This window comes from Monodelphis domestica, chromosome 4 (assembly GCF_027887165.1).
Source record: "Monodelphis domestica isolate mMonDom1 chromosome 4, mMonDom1.pri, whole genome shotgun sequence".
NCBI lineage: Eukaryota > Metazoa > Chordata > Mammalia > Didelphimorphia > Didelphidae > Monodelphis > Monodelphis domestica.
The window spans coordinates 424,912,385-424,930,028 of record NC_077230.1 but is presented as its reverse complement, the minus strand read 5'-3'; the positions used below and the strand labels follow the sequence as shown (position 1 = coordinate 424,930,028).

At 38.0% G+C, this 17,644-nt stretch overlaps 1 protein-coding gene and 1 pseudogene across 1 annotated transcript in view; both read left to right on the top strand.

Moving 5' to 3' along the window:
• The window catches only part of LOC103092368 (uncharacterized), a 1,666,349-nt gene that overhangs the window by 1,030,460 nt on the left and 618,245 nt on the right, over nucleotides 1-17,644 (top strand). The window lies entirely within an intron of this gene.
• The window catches only part of LOC130458740 (RNA polymerase-associated protein CTR9 homolog), a 31,260-nt pseudogene continuing 22,776 nt past the window's right edge, over nucleotides 9,161-17,644 (top strand).

Below are 17,644 nucleotides of genomic sequence, written 5' to 3'. Positions count from 1 at the left end.
TCCAAGTTGTTGGTATTTGCACTAGGGTGTTCATTTAGAGTCTAGATCCCCAATCATATCCCCTCCACACCTGTAGTCAAGCAGTTGCCTTTCCTTGGTGTTTTTACTCCCAGTGTTTCCTCTGCTTGTGGATAGTGGTTTTTCCCTTAGGTTCCTCCGAGTTATTCAGGGTAATTGCATTGCCACTTATGGAGAAGTCCATTACATTCGATTGTACCACAGTGTATCAGTTTCTGTGTATAATGTTCTGGTTCTGCTCCTTTCACTCTGCATCACTTCCTGGAGGTTGTTCAAGTTCCCATGTTTTTTATTATTCCTTTTAGCACAATAGTATTCCATCACCAACAGATACCACAATTTGTTCAGCCATTGTCCAATTGAAGGGCATCCCCTCATTTTCCAATTTTTTTGTGATCACAAAGAGCGCAGCTATGAATATTCTTGTACATGTCTTTTTCCTTATTATCTCTTTGGGGTACAAACCCAGCAGTGCTATGGCTGGATCAAAGGGCAGACACTCTTTTATCACCCTTTGGGCATAGTTCCAAATTGTCCTCCAGAATGGTTGGATCAATTCACAATTCCACCAGCAATGCATTAATGTCCCAACTTTGCCACATCCCCTCCAGCATTCATTACTTTCCATAGCTATCATGTTAGCCAATCTGCTAGGTGTGAGGTGATACCTCAGAGTTGTTTTGATTTGCATTTCTCTGATTATAAGATATTCAGTGCAATTTTTCATGTGCTTATTAATAGTTTTGATTTCTTTAACTGAAAATTGCCTATTCATGTCCCTTGCCCATTTATCAATTAGAGAACGGCTTGATTTTTTGTACAATTGGTTTAGTTCTTTATAAATTTGAGTAATCAGACCTTTGTCAGACGTTTTTCTAATGGAGATTGTTTCCCAATTTGTTGCTTCCCTTCTAATTTTCAATAAATTAGTTTTGTTTGTACAAATACTTTTTAATTTGATGTAATCAAAATTATTGATTTTACATTTTGTGATTTTTTTCTAGCTCTTGCTTGGTTTTAAAGTCTTTCCTTTCCCAAAGGTCTGACAAGTATACTATTCTGTGTTCACCTAATTTGATTACAGTTTCCTTCTTTATATTCAGATCATTCAACCATTCTGAGTTTATCTTGGTATAGGGTGTGAGATGTTGATACAAACCTAATCTCTTCCATACTGTCTTCCAATTTTCCCAGCAGTTTTTATCAAAAAGTGGGTTTTGGTCCCCCAAACTGGGATCTTTGGGTTCATCAGAGACTGTCCTGCTGAAGTCATTTACCCCAAGTCTATTCCACTGATCCTCCTTTCTGTCCCTTAGCCAGTACCAAATTGTTTTGATAACCACTGCTTTATAGTATAGTATGAGATCTGGGATTGCAAGTCCTCCTTCCTTTGCATTTTTTTTTTCATGACTTCCCTGGTTATCCATGATCTTTTGGTCTTCCAAATGAACTTCGTTAAGTTTTTTTTTTTCTAATTCTGTAAAGAATTTTTTTGGTAGTTCAATGGGTATGGCACTAAATAAGTAAATTAATTTGTGTAGGATTGTCATTTTTATTATGTTAGCTCGTCCCACCCATAAGCAAATCAATGTTTTTCCAATTGTTTAGATCCTGTTTTCACTGTGTGGAAAGTGTTTTGTAGTTGTGTTCATACAGTTCCTCTGTTTGTCTCGGCAGATAGATCCCTAAGTATTTTATATTGTCTAGTGTGATTTTAAATGGAATTTCTCTTTCTAATTCTTGCTACTGAGATGGATTGGAGATATATAGAAATGCTGATGACTTATGTGGGTTCATTTTGTATCCTGCAACTTTGCTAAATTTGTTGATTATTTCAACTAGATTTTTGGTTGATTTTCTAGGATTCATTAAGTGGACCATCATATCATCTGCAAAGAGTGATAGCTTGTTCTCCTCATTGCCCATTTTATACATTCAATTTCTTTTTCTTCTCTAATTGCTACTGCTAGTGTTTCTAGTAAAATGTTAAATAATGGGGGTGATAATGGGTATCCTTGTTTCACTCCTGATTTCATTGGGAATGCTTCTAATTTATTCCCATTGCAGATGATGCTTGCTTGTGGTTTTAGATATATACTGTTTATTACTTTTTCAGAATGACCCTTCTATTCCTATACTTTCTAGTATTTTCAATAGGAATGGGTGTTGTATTTTGTCAAAAGCTTTTTTTGAGTCTATTGAGAGAATCATGTGATTTTTGTTGGTTTGTTTGTTGATATGGTCAATTATGTGGATAGTTTTCCCAATGTTGAACCATCCTTACATTTCTGGTATGAATCCTACCTGGTCATAGTGAATGACCCTTATGATGACTTGCTGGAGTCCTTTTGTAGAATCCTATTTAAGATTTTTACATCTATGTTCATTAGGGAGATTGGCCTATAGTTTTCTTTCTCTGCTTTTAACCTGCCTGGCCATGTGTGTGTCGTAAAATGAATTTGGTAGAATTCCTACCAAAAATGCTTTTCAGGCACATATTAGATCACCATTGATAAATTTAGATGTTAAAAGTTCTTTCAAAAAATTTCAGTTTCAAAAATTGTTTAAATAAAATTCAAAAATTCTCAGAATGAAAATGTATACTGCTCACTTCCCCTGTGGAGAATGAAATACTAATTCAACATTGTCATTTCCCCCTTCTGGAGAATGAGATTATGAGGATCTAAAAGCATCTTTAGTTCACTTTAACTGCTTATTTATTGACCAAAACCTTGCTCAAATGGACGGGACATTTGACTCAAATTAAAAAAGCTGTAATTAGCATAATTAAGCTGGTATAGTATTGAATATGAGTAACAAAATGGTAATAGTCAGTTAGTATAATCAGCTAAAGCTGTCAGTGGTTAATCTGATTTGCAGGCAGTACATGGAGGCAGTTTAATCCAACATCTATTCACTCCTTGTAGAGGCAGGGAGAGGAATAGAAGGATAGAAATTAGGAGTTAGGAATGTGATGGGAAATAGATTATATTCAATATCTAAATACATCCCCCCAAACTAACTCCTCACAGAGTTTTCTTCTTGCCTGCAAACAGGCCTGACTTAATCTATACTCACTGACTAAAGATTTAACCTCTTACTTTCTACACTACTCTCATTCATAAAGCTCCTTAAAGCAATTTATGAACCTCAGAAGGTCAGTTTCTCTGTGCAGATACTGAATTCAGTTCCTCTGCTTCCCTCAGTCAGAGAAGACAAGGCTTCTCTGACAGTTGCTCCAAACTGCTCTTTAGCCTCTCCTGTGGTTCTGAAGGGAAAAGCTCTCTGTAAAACAGGATCTAACCGTCTGTACTTCTCCACTCTAAAATAAACAGTATCTAAAGTCTCTAAAAGATTCTTTGGCTGTCAGACAAAGATCCAGCCAATTGCTCCCAAGTGAGTCAGAGAGAGACAGGACCCCTGAGGAAGTCAGAGACTGGACCCAGAACTTTCGAACTGCCTCTCTTTATCTAGACCTCTGAAAGTAATGGGGTTCAGATCTACTTCCTCTGGTTTCTCAAAGGAGACAGCGGAAAAGGGAAAAACCCTTTCTCTGACCTAGACCCCTGCTCCTAAGGAGACTAAATAGCTAAATAAAACTCATGATAATCAACATTACTATTTTTAATAGAATTCATTTCATATTTGTTGAACTCTTCTGTACTTACCTATCTGAGATCTTCCTCTGCAATCTGCATCCTCTTTTTTCCTGTCAAAGCAGGGTGGGGGGTGGGGATGGGGAGACTAAACAAAGACTTGAATAGGAGAGACATGAGTCCACATATTCTGCCCCTTCAGTTTTATGGCTGTGGGTGTGGATAGAATAACTCCATGGGGACTCTCCCATAGAGATGCTAGTTGGTTCCTTCTCTCAGTTTTCCCAGTTGTCAGATACACGAGGTCCCCTGGCTAGGCTAGGTGTTGGGTTTTCTGCCCACCCCCAGTGAAGACTTAGGGAAGGTCTTGGTGAATAGGCCCAAAATATTTAGAGAACTGTGGAAGAGTCTGTGTTTCAGGGTCCAAGAAGAAGTCAGTAGTGAGGAAAGGTCTGCCATGAAGGAGTTCAAAGGGACTCAGCCCCAAATGAGCTCCAGGGAATATTTTAATTACAGTGGGCCCAATGAAGAATGCATGGACCCAATCAATCTTTGCTTCCTCAATGAATTCCATAAGGATATCTTTCAAGGTCTGGTTCTGAGTTTACCTTTCTTGAGTACTGAAGATGCCAGGAGCAATGAAAGTAATGTTATGCCCAAAGCATTAGCAATCATGGGAATAATGTGTGAAGTGTAGGTAGGACAACTATCACTTTGATAATATGATCTGGGAAGGCCAATCCCAGGAATTGCCTCACTAAGAAGGGCTTTTCTTACATTCTGTCTTTTTTGTTACATCCTGTGGTAGTGAGTGGAGTGATTCCTTACTTAGTTCTTTGGTCAGGAGACCCTTTCTGCTTTAGCTCTTCATTGGAACACTCCCTTCAGTGTGAGTTCTGGTGTGATTCTTGGCAGTCTTAGCCTAGGGTGTACAGCAAATTCTTGATGAATTCTTCAGCATTTCCTGGTTCTTTGCAGTTTGGCTCCTTAATCAGAACTTTGGATTCTGGTGAGATTCACTTTTGGATTTTCACCTGTGGCCTGGAGGCTTTAGTATTAAGCTTACAGTATTTGTAACTGGGCAGTACTTTCTTTTTTTTTTTTTAATTTTATAGTATTTTATTTGATCATTTCCATGCATTTTTCATTAAAGACAAAGATAATTTTCTTTTCCTCCCTCCCACCCCCCGCGGCCGACGCGTGATTCCACTGGTATCACATGTGTTCTTGATTCGAACCCATTGCCATGCTGTTAGTATTTGCATTAGAGTGTTCGTTTAGAGTCTCTCCTCTGTCATGTCCCCTCAGCCATTGTAGTCAGGCAGTTGCTTTTCCTCAGTGTTTCTACTCCCTCAGTTTGTCCTCTGCTTATGGATAGTGTTTTTTTCTCCTTGATCCCTGCAGATTGTGCAGGGACATTACACTGCCACTAATGGAGAAGTCCATTATGTTCGATTATACCACAGTGTGTTTGTCTCTGTGTACAATGTTCTCCTGGTTCTGCTCCTCTCGCTCTGCATCACTTCCTGGAGGTCGTTCCAGTCTCCATGGAACTCCTCCACTTTATTATTCCTTTTTGCACAATAATATTCCATCACCAACAGATACCACAATTTGTTCAGCCATTCCCCAATTGATGGGCATTCGCGCGTTTTCCAATTTTTGGCCACCACAAAGAGCGCAGCTATGAATATTTTTGTACAAGTCTTTTTGTCCATTATCTCTTTGGGGTACAGACCCAGCAGTGCTATGGCTGGATCAAAGGGCAGACATTCTCTTATTGCCCTTTGGGCATAGTTCCAAATTGCCCTCCAGAATGGCTGGATCAGTTCACAACTCCACCAGCAATGAATTAATGTCCCTACTTTGCCACATCCCCTCCAGCATTCACTACTTTCCATAACTGTCATGTTAGCCAATCTGCTAGGTGTGAGGTGATACCTCAGAGTTGTTTTGATTTGCATCTCTCTGATTATAAGAGATGTAGAACACTTCTTCATGTGCTTGTTAATAGTTTTGATTTCTTCATCTGAAAACTTGGGCAGTTCTTTCTATCTCTTTATGTATATTTTCCCACTTTCACTCTTTTGACCTCTTTGTAAATGAAGCTGCTAAAAGTCATTCGACTTAAGCTGTAATATTTTTAAATTGATGACCACAATATTACTTTAGAATTCTCATGTTTAGAATGAAACCTAAATTTAAATTCTTACACTCTTAAGATGATTTTCTTCACTTTTAGTGGATAGTGGTACAGTAAAAATGAATAGCTAAGTTGTTCACAGTTAATATTTATACAATGTTGCTCTTTCTGTGTACAATGTTCTCCTGGTTCCACTCACCTCACTTTCCATTAGTGACTGGACGTCATTCCAGGGATTTCTAAAAGCATCTTGTTCATCATTTATTATAATACATTAGTATTGGCTAATGTAAAAATTAACATTAAATCTCAATAATAAAAACATATTTTAGGAGATTTATTAATGATCATTAGAATCCAAGGAATAAAGAAGATACAAAATAAAGACCACGTTCCCAAGGCTGATCAGTTAGTTCAAACACCTGCCTTACCACCACCAACCTTGGGACAGGAAGTAAAGAGCTGGGACCCTTTATGTCTTTACGTAATAATATCCCTTGTCTACAGGGAGTATGTAAGGACAGGAAGTCAGGGGGCTCCTGGGAAATATAGTTCTTTTTTTAAGGTAACAGATTTTTCAATTATACACTAGGCAGTTACAAAGCAATGGTGAATGAACCCCCGCCATTTAATCCAATGACCTCAAAGTCTTATAGTAAAAAAAACAAAAAACAAAAAACAATCAAATATGTTGTTAAAAAACCAAATTATATCCAAAAAAATAAATAACTAGGATACAACTCAGGACACAAAATTGGGTAATGTAGTTTTTATTTTTAATTTTATTTATTCAATCCAGAACATTATTCCTTGGTTACAAGAATAAAAGTCTTTTCCTCCCTCCCCTCCCCCCATCATTCCCATAGCCAATATGCAATTCCACTGGGTATTATATGTGCCCTTGATCAGAACATATTTCCATATTGTTGATGTTTGCACTAGGATGTTCATTTAGAGTCCATATCCCTAATCATATCCCCCTCGACCCATATAATCAAAAGTAACAACAGGACAGAGCAAATGAACCCTCCTGCTGGACTCAATTTAAAAGGCACTCCCCCCAAAAGCCTGAATTTGAGAATACTTAGATTTAAGGGGAAAGAAGGAAGGTTCCAGGACCCCTCCCCCACCTACAGTGGCTGGAATCTCTGGGCAGGCAAGGGCGCTAGTCTCTAGTGAATGCCTTGAAGGCAAAGCTGTGCCAGGCTCAAGGCTTTGAACACAGGCAGTGGGGAAGCAGCTGGAGAAGAAGCACAGAGCAGGCAGCCTAGTTGCAGCTGAGACACTCCATATTGGCCCCCCTTCCCAAGGTTTTGGTGTCAGGGCAATCCAGCAAGAACAGCCCCAACCTGACTTAATCTTATCAAGCCTTAATCACCACTTCCTGAAGATGAAAACTTGCTTGTAGGAAAGTCCCAGTCTCCTGGCAGCTTCAAAGCCTCCCTCTCTCCTCCAGAGGAGCAACTGTCAGGCAGGAACTCTCTTCTTCAGAGCTCCGGAATCTTGGCCCTACTTCTGTCCTTGGGGATCTTCTGCTCCTGGTTTGTAGCAAAGAGCTCATCCTTACAACAATTGCAATGCAGAATTATCTACCCAGTAAAACTGAACATAATATTTCAGGGGAAAAATACATTGAAAGACAGAGTAGAGGACTTACAAGCATTCCTGAGGAAAAGACCAGAGCTTAACAGAATATTTGATGTTCAAATACAAGACTTGAGAGAAGCATAAAAATGGTAAACATGTAAGAGAAAACTTAAGGGATCCGATAAGATGAAACAGTTTATAGTTCTACATAGGAAGATGATATGTGTAACTTTTTTTTATTTGAGAATTTTCTTTAATTAGTAGATTTAGAATATTTTTCCATGGTTAAAAGATTCATGTTCTTTCCTTTCTCTTCTCCAACCCCCTCCCATAGCTGACAAGCAATTCCACTGGGTTTTAGACTTGCCGTTGATCAGAACCTATTTCCATATTATTAATATTTGCATTAAGGTGGACATTTAGAGTCTATATCCCCAATAATATCCCCATTGGCCCATCAGATCAAGTGGTAGTTTTTCTTCTATGTTTCTACTCCCACAATTCTTCCTCTGAATGTAGATAGTGTTCTTTCTCATAGGTCCCTCAGGATAGTTCTGAATCACTGCATTGCTACTAGTAGAGAAGTCCATTACATTCAATTATACAATATAGTGTATCAGTCTCTGTATATAATGTTCTCCAGGCTTTACTCCTTTCACTCTGCATCAATTTCTGGAGGTCATTCCAGTTCACATGGAATCCCTCCAGTTCATTATTCCTTTGAACACAATAGTATTCCATCACCAACATATACCACAATTTCTTCAGCCATTCCCCAATTGAAGGGCATCCTGTCATTTTCCAATTTTTTTCCACCACAAAGAGCACAGCTATGAATATTTTTGTACCAGTCTTTTCCCTTATTATCTCTTTGGGGGTACAAACCCAGCAGTGCTATGACTGGATCAAAGGGTAGACAGTTTTTTAGCACCATTTGGGCATAGTTCCAAATTCCCTTTCAGAATGGTTGGATCAGTTCACAACTCCAGCAATGCATTAATGTCCCAATTTTGCCACATCCCCTCCAACATTTATTACTTTCCTTTGCTATCATGTTAGCCAATCTGTTAGATGTGAGGTGATACCTCAGAGTTGTTTTGATTTGCATTTCTCTGCATAAAATAGATTTAGAACACATTTTCATGTGTTTATTGATATTTTTTATTTCTTTATCTGAAAACTGCCTATTCATGTCCCTTGCCCATTTATCAATTGAGGAATGGCTTGATTTTTTTTGTAAAATTCATTTAGCTCCTGATAAGTTTGAGTGATTAGACCTTTGTCAGAGATTTTTGTTATAAAGAATTTTTCCATTTGTTCCTTTTTAATTTAATGTAATAAAAATTATTCATTTTACATTTTGTAATTTTTTCTAGTTCATTCTTGGTCTTAAAACCTTTCCTTTCCCAGAGATCTGACAAGTATATTATTCTGTGTTCACTGAATTTCTTTCTTTATAATCATGCCATTCACCCATTCTGAGTTTATCTTGGTGTAGGGTGTGAGATATTGATCTAAACCTAATCTCTCCCATACTGTTTTCCAATTTTCCCAGCAATATTTTTTCAACTAGCTTCTTTTTGTCCCAGAAGTTGGGATTTTGGGGTTTATCATAGATAGTCTTGCTAAGATCACTTACCCCAAGTCTATTCCACTGATCCTCCCTTCTGCATCTTAGCCAGTACAATATAATTTTGATGTCCACTGCTTTATAGTACAGTTTAAGATATAGTATTGCTAGTACACTTCATATGCTTGCATTTTTTCATTATTTCCCTTGATAATTTTGATATTTTGTTCTTCCAAATGAACTTTGTTATTTTTTTCTAATTCAGTAAAAAAGTTTCTTGGTAATTTTATGGATATATTAGTAAATAAGTAAATTAGTTTGGGTAGGATTGTCATTTTTATTATGATAGCTCATCTTACCCATGAGCAGTTAATATTTTTCCAATTATTTAGATCTAGTTTTAATTGTGTGGAGAGTGTTTTGTAGTTGTGTTCATATAATTCCTGTGCTTGTCTCAGCAGATAGATTCCTAGGTATTTTATTTTGTCTAAGGTGATTTTAAATGGAATTTCTCTTTCTAACGCTTGCTGCTGAGATGTGTTGGAAATATATAGAAATGCTGCTGACTTTTGTGGATTTATTTTGTATCCTGCAACTTTGCTAAAGTTGTTGACTATTTCCACTAGCTTTTTAGTTGATTTTCTAGGATTCTTTAAGTAGACCATCATATCTGCAAAGAGTGATAGCTTGGTCTCCTTATTGCCTATGTTAATATCTTCAATTTCTTTTTCTTATGTAATTGTTACTGCCAGTGTTTCTAGCACTATGTTAAATAATAGAGGTGATAATGGGTATCCTTGTTTCACTCCTGATCTTATTGGGAATGCTTCTAATTTATTCCCATTGCAGATGATGCTTGCTGATGGTTTTAGATATATGGTGGTTATTATTTTTAGGAAAGACCCTTCTATTCCTATACTTTCTAGTTTTTTCAATAGGAATGAGTGTTGTATTTTGTCAAAGGCTTTTTTCTGCATCTATTGAGATAATCGTGTTTTTTGTTGGTTTGCTTGTTAATATGGTCAATTATGTGCATGGTTTTCCTAATATTGAATCATCCTTGCATTCCTGGTATAAATCCCACCTGGTTATAGTGAATAACTCTTCTGATCACTTGCTGGATTATTTTTTGCTATTATTCTATTTAAGATTTTTGAATCTATGTTCATTACGGAGATTGGCCTATAGTTTTCTTTTTCTTTTTCTTACCTGCCTGACTTTGGAATCAGTACCAAATTTGTGTCATAAAAGGAATTTGGTAGAACTTCTTCTTTGCTTATTTTGTCAAATAGTTTGTTTCAATATTGGGATTAGTTGTTCTTTGAATATTTGATAGAATTCACTTGTGAATATATCTGGTCCTGGCAATTTTTTTCTTAGTGATTTCTTTGATGGCTTTTTCAATTTCTTTTTCTGATATGGGGTTATTTAAGTATTCGATTTCTTCTTCTGTTCATCTAAGCAATTTACATTTTTTTGTAAATATCCATTCATATCAATTAGGTTGCTGTATTTATTGCCATATCATTGGGCAAAATTGTTTTTAATGATTGCCTTAATTTCCTCTTCATTAGAGGTTAGGTCTCCCTTTTCATCTTTGATATTATTAATTGGGTTTTCTTCTTTCTTTTTTTTTATATTAGATTGACCAGTACTTCATTTATTTTATTTGTTTTTTTCAAAGTATCAGCTTATAGTCTCATGTATTAATTCAATAGTTCTTTGACTTTTGATTTTATTAATTTTTCCTTTAATTTTTTAGGATCTCAAATTTAGTTTTCATTTGGGGATTTTTTATTTTTTTTTTACTTTAGAGTTTTTTAATTTGCATGCTCAATTCATTGACCTCGGTCTTCCCTAATTTGTTGATATATGCACTCAAGGATATTAATTTCTCCATGTACTGCTTTGGCAGAGGTCTGGTTGTGTCTTATGTAGGCAAGTGTCTGTATTCAGCACTAGAGAGGTTTTTATCCACAGGCTATTTTTAGGGTCTTTGTGCTGTTTTGCTGTGAGCCGACCCCTCTGGCCAAGCTGCAGGTCCACCATGTATTCTGCCCTAAGTTTATCATCCTCCTCTCTGCTTTGGCTACCCCTGCTGCAAAGACAGTATTATTCAGCCTTGAGTCTCACTGCCCAGGCCAGGCACAGTCCTCAGGGGTATGTCTTTGGTGCTTTCAGTCAACCCCTGAGACTTTGGAGATTTTCCTGTCCCTGGCATTAACTATGGCTCAGTAGGTAGTTATGTGTGGGGGGGGGGTAAGGGGGGAACGTGGTCAACTAGTACTTTGATTTGAGCAGTTTCTCCCCCTTAAGACCTAGGAATCCTAATTCACTGCCTACCTTTCACACTGTGTCCAGTGGGAGAGCCCTTTTACTCCTCTGGTTCTGATTTCTGTCCTTTTGAGATGCTTTGTAATGATTGGTTAGAAGGAGATTCAGAGAAGCTCCTGCTACTATGCTGCCATCTTGACTCTGCCCCTATTGTTTTCTAACTGCTGCCCCTCTGTTTCCCCAGGTCATTCCCACTTTGATGACTCACTTAATGAGGTCAACTTTATCCCTTACTCCCTGGGAATCTATTGGCCCAAACTGAGTAATCTTTTAGGCACAGAGAAATAAGATGAAAATAATTACAAGAGTTTCAAGATACCCAACACTTTAAAGTCTACTAAGCAATATAGCATCTCATTGGGTTCTAAAGCACAAGTATTATCTTCATTTGAATGGTAAGGAAACTAAGGCTAATAAGTAACACTGGATTAACACCAAACCTCCTCCATTCCCCAGCTTCCACCATCACTTGCCACAGGCAAGGTCCAGCCTCTCTTGAGACTTCAGGTGTTCCGCACAGGTAGTGAACGGTCGGTCAGTCAAGAAAATAAGAAACTGAAAACAGCTGTATATTTTATAGCCATGGGCATGCTTTGCATCTGATAGTTGCTCCACCATCCACAGGCCTGGTGTTTATACTAAGACCTATTTTTTTTTTGGAACACAGATACATTATCTAGCTCACATGTCTAAATAAAGATAATTGGAAAAGTGATTTTAACAAATCACTTGATTAACATTCTATATTCTTGCATTGTGATTATAGATTCTTGACAGAATAAAGGTTTCACACAGGATAAATGATTTCATCACAGGTGGCTTAATTTTCTCATTACCCTGTAAGGAGCTTGAGCTTAGAAATAAGGAAATTTACTTATTATTTTTAGTAAAAAGAAATAATCAATCAGAGATTCTTAAAGATAATTCAACAATCATAACATTGAGGTTGAGAGGTACTGGGAACACAATTCAGATTTAATATTAAACTGATCATTTTTCAGGGTTTACTAGGGAGTTTCTCAAGGGGATGATGAAGCTTGGTGTACCTGAATGTTTTGTATGGGCCTTTATGATTGATTTGTATGCTTGCTTTATGTAAGTAAGTTTCAGGGAGTGGGAAAGTTCTGGCATGGCTTGTAGCTATGGTTTTACTGGGAATTATGCACCTAAGTAAAAGTTAACCCATGGTAGTCTTTTGGGATTGGGTTTGAGGGTCTGATATTTTGGTGGTGTTTTGGAGAAATAGAGTACAGGTATTTTGCTCTTGAATTATTCCTTCTGAGGTTAATGGGAATTATAATCATGTCAATTCCATAGGTAAGGGATATTAATGAGAAAGTTCATACAAGGGGGACTGAGTAGGCAGTCACATCTTGCCAGGGGCCACTCTGTGGCCTCCTTAGCTACCACTGTGACAAGGAAATCACTTTAAAAGACTGATATATATTAATTTAAGGTCGCCAAGGAATTCAGCTATGTAATTCCTTAATGAAAATTCAAGTCAGCAGTCAATCTTTTATGGAGTTTAATTACAACAGGAGGAAGAAAGGAATTAGAGATAGAGAGAGAGAAAAGGGAGAGAAGGGAATAGGGCTTAAATACCCCTTCTGTTTAGGCTGGGCCAAAAGGCCCAAGCCCTTACATAGCTGGGGCAAAGAAAAGAGATCAGTCCCTATTACTCACGTGACCAAAATGGAGAAACAGTCTCAGAGGCCCCCACCTTCAGCTTCCTTCAGAGCAAGCTTCTCAGAGCACACTCCAACCACTCAGACAAACTCCTCAACCACCACCCCTGAGTCTTCAGACCCCTCTCTCTTTAAGGAAACCATCCAAATTCCCTCCCCTCAGTTCTCACATCTACCAATCACTCTCCATCAATTTCCCTGTGCCAATGGAGGCTCTAGCTTAACCCAGGACCGCCCAGAGGTCTCTGGCTTTGCACATGTCTGTTGAAGGTCATATTTTCAAATAATTAAATCTTTGATCCTTTGCTACAGCCCTTCCTAAATCCTGTTAACCTGAGTAGGGTAGAGATTGGAATAATTAAATTTTGATCTATGCTGCAGCCCTTCCTCAATCCTGTTAGGACTGAGTAGGGTGGAGATTGATTCCAAGTATCTCCACTGTATCAATTCTAAAATCAATCATGACTCAAAGAAATTCCTGTTCTATGCTTAAAGATAGGTCAAAGTCCTTTCCATTGTTCAGCAAAAGGTTTCTGTCCTAAAGTAATCTTAAGAAGGGAGGAGGAGGAAACTCTCATGCCAATGGGGTTCACATTCCAATAGCCAAGACCCACTATCAATAGGAAATTTTTCAAGTATGAAATTTCCAAATGGTGAAATTTCCAACATTTAGAAGTCTAAGAAATTTTGAGGTTTACACCACAAGTGACTTTGTCAAGACATCCTGGCCTGATGACTCCCAACAATCATTGATCCTCTTCTTATTAGTCCACAGATGCATTCATTGAAAGGGTGCTCATCTAACTGACCTGGGCCACACATGACATTCACATCTATCCCACGATATTTATCACCCACTTGCTCAGTACAAGGTCCCTAGGTTCTGGAGTAGAGATACAGAAAAATGACTCAGTCCCTTCTCCCCTCCAGGAGTATGTCCCAAAGTAAAGGAGTCAAAGGGAGAATATAACTGAAACAGACAGTATGGTTCAGAATCACAAAATTTCCTTTCAGAAAAGCAAAACTTGTTGTTTAGTTATTTCAGTCAGGTCTGATTCATCACGACTCTATTTGATGTTTCTTGACAAAAGTAGTGAAGTTCTTTGTTATTCCCTTCTCCAGCTTCTTTTACAGATGAGAAAACTGAGGCAAACTGGGTTCATTGACCTACCTCCTTTGAAAACCAAGAATTTTTCAAAAGTTGAGTGGACTCTCCCAGGAGTAGTGAGCTTCCTGTTACTGAAGGTCTTCAGGAATAGGCTGGATGGCCACTGGCCAGGGAGAAGCTTAGAGGACATGTAGGGTTCAGATATAAATTAGACAATGTAGTAGTTTGCAGTCTTGACATATTCCCCAAGTTGGAGGGGCCCCAGAGGATCATACCTTCTTTCTCTGTGCAATGTGCCTTCCACCGATCCCACATTGTCTCTGGCAGATTGAAGAAGAATCCAATGTTTCTCTGAACTTCAATGCCCAGAAACAATCTGCAAATCTTAAGTCCTCAATGATCTCAGGTACCATTTACTGTGAAATCAAAATGAAATGATCTGGTCCATCTCGTTCTCTGCCCTGCATACATATGTGCAAGAAGACCTCTGAGATATTGCAGGTTTGGTTCCAGATCACCAAAACAAAGCCAATGTAGCAAGTTTCCCAGTGCATGTGAAAGTCATGTTTACACCATACTCTAGTCTAGCATTATATCTAAAAATCAATGTATGTGCCTTAATTTCCAAATGCTAACTAAGATCTGAGCCTTAAGCCAGTTGTCATCTTTTTTCTGGTGGAGGGTCTTGCCTCAAGGCTACAGGCTGATCACTGCTCAGGGTAATGGCTGCTATGGCAATTTCTCAAAATAAGATGATGGTGAAGTTTTGTGAATTTTAAAACTATTCTACCCTAATCAAACTGTACTTTAGAAGATCTGATTTAGCTATTTCCTGATCAGTAACAATGGAGATACTTGGAATAACAGAATCAGGTCTTGGAAATTCTACATTTCTCTACCCTTCTTAGTTTAACAAGATTAGGAAGGTCTGCATCAAACTCAAGATTGAATTATCTGAGTAAATGGCCTTCAACAGACATGTGCAGAAAAAATGGATAGAACCCTGCTCTGTCCCAAGTCAAGCTAAGTGATCACTGGTACAGATGAGATGAAGGAAAGTGACGAAAACCATCCATATAAGGCATGTCACTTCCTCTCTCTTCCTCTTTCCCTGGAGAGGTGACTCTGACTGAGAGTGTGCTAGGCATTTCGACATCTTGGAGTGTTGGTGGTGAGTTTGCCTTGAGCTGATTCAGTTTCGGGCATCAGAGTTTAGCCCTTCTTTTTCTGGAGTTCTGGCTGACTCCTTCCTCCTTAATACTCCAATCCCTTACTTCCTTATCTCCTGATCTCTCCACCCAATACTACTCAGATGGGGGGGGGGGAGAGGGAGAGAAAAAACCTATTCCTTTTCCTTCTTCCTTCTACTTAATCTCCTCCACTATCAATTAAATCACCATAAAAATTTCCAGCTGACTTGGGTATTTTATTATTTGGAATTTCCCCTGGTGACCACTTAAATTTAGATTTTTCAGTCTCAATAATAATTTTAACCTTTACAGTTTTCTGCATGGATTGACTCTTTGTGCCTTCTAATATTTCTCTGTAACATTCAATTGTCTTTGATAGCATTTACCTCACACTAGAGCTTTTCTTAAAATTGGATTCAATCCTGACAAACCCTCTGCTGTTTAAGTTTACATAATATTCTTCAATATTGTTGTGATCCAGGAAATAGGATCCTAAGGAGAGGGAGAGAGAGATGAGGAAAATGCCAGTTGATGGAGAAGTCAAAACCCCCACAACATTTATTGATTCAATCTACTGTCTCTTATGGCATAGTACACAGATCCAAAAACAACCTTCAATAGTAACATCAAAGATATCTGATCACTGATCATCATAATGGATAAAAGAATAATGGAAATGCAAATTTACAAAGAGCTAAATCAATTGTACAAAAAATCAAGCCATTCTCCATTTGATAAATGGGCAAGGGACATGAACAGGCAGTTCTCAGCCACAGAAATTAAAACTATTAATAAGCACATGAAAAAATGTTCTACATCTCTGATAATCAGAGACATGCAAATCAAAACAACTCTGAGGTATCACCTCACACCTAGCAGATTGGCTAACATGACAGCTATGGAAAGTAATGAATGCTGGAGGGGATGTGGCAAAGTAGGGACACTAATTCATTTCTGGTGGAGTTGTGAATTGATCCAACCATTCTGGAGTGAAATTTGGAACTATGCCCAAAGGGCGATAAAAAGACTGTCTGTCCTTTGATCCAGCCATAGCACTGCTGGGTTTGTACCCCAAAGAGATAATAAGGAAAAAGACTTCTACAAGAATATTCATGGCTGCGCTCTTTGTGGTGGCCAAAAATTGGAAAATGAGGGGATGCTCTTCAATTGGGGAATGGCTGAACAAATTGTGGTATCTTTTGGTGATGGAATACTATTGTGCTAAAAGGAATAATAAAGTGGAGGAATTACATGGAGACTGGAATGACCTCCAGGAAGTGATGCAGAGTGAGAAGAACAGAACCAGGAAAACATTATACACAGAGACTGATACACTGTGGTACAATTGAAGGTAATGGACTTCTCCATTGGCGTCAATGCAATGTCCCTGAACAATCTGCAAGGATCTAAAAACACTATCCACAAGCAGAGGATAAACTGTGGGAGTAAAAACACTGATGAAAAGCAACTGATTGACTGCAGGGGTGGAGGGGATATGACTGAGAAGAGACTATAAATGAACACTCTAATGCAGATACCAACAACATGGAAATAGGTTCAAATCAAGGACACATGATACCCAGTGAAATTGGGTGTTGGCTATGGGAGAGGTGGTAGGAGGTGGGAAGAAAAGAAAATGATCTTTGTTTCCAATGAATAATGTTTGGAAATGACCAAATAAAATAATGTTAAAAAAAGAATAATGGAAATGTTTCCATTTTTAGGAAACTGAACCAAAATGTGAGAAAAAAAACAAAAACCAAATGTGAGTACACAGGAAGGCTTTCTATCGAATAATAGGCCCAACATATTTAGAGAACTGTGTAAGAGTATGTGTTTTAGGGTCCAAGAGGAAGTCAATGTCTGCAATAAAGGAGCTCAGAGGGACTCAGCCCCAAATGAGCTCCAGGGTATATTTTAATTACAGTGGACCAAAGAGGAAGTGCATGGATTCAATATTTTCTTCTTCAAAGAGTAGGTTAAAGGTCTTTTTTCAGGGTCTGGTTCTGCATTTATCTTTCCTTAGAACTGAGGATGCTAGGTGGAATGAAAGTAATAGGTTATGCCCAAAGCATTAACTATCATGGGAATAACCTGTGAGGTGAAGTCAGGACCATTATCACTTTGATAATGTGATCTGGGAAGGCCAACCCTAGGAATTTTACCTCATTAAGAAGGGCTTTTGTTACAACCTGTCTTTTTCTGTTCTGCTGGGGAATGCCTCTACCCATCCAGTAAAGGCATCTACAAAAACTGAGGACTCTATACCTTATACCTTTTTCAAGATAGTAGGTGGATAAAATCCATTTGACAGTTTTCCCCAGTACCTCAAAGAAATGGAAATCTCAAGCCACCTTACAAAACTCCAAATTCTTTATTTTTTACTTTTAACAATCTTTTAAAAAGAAGTTTG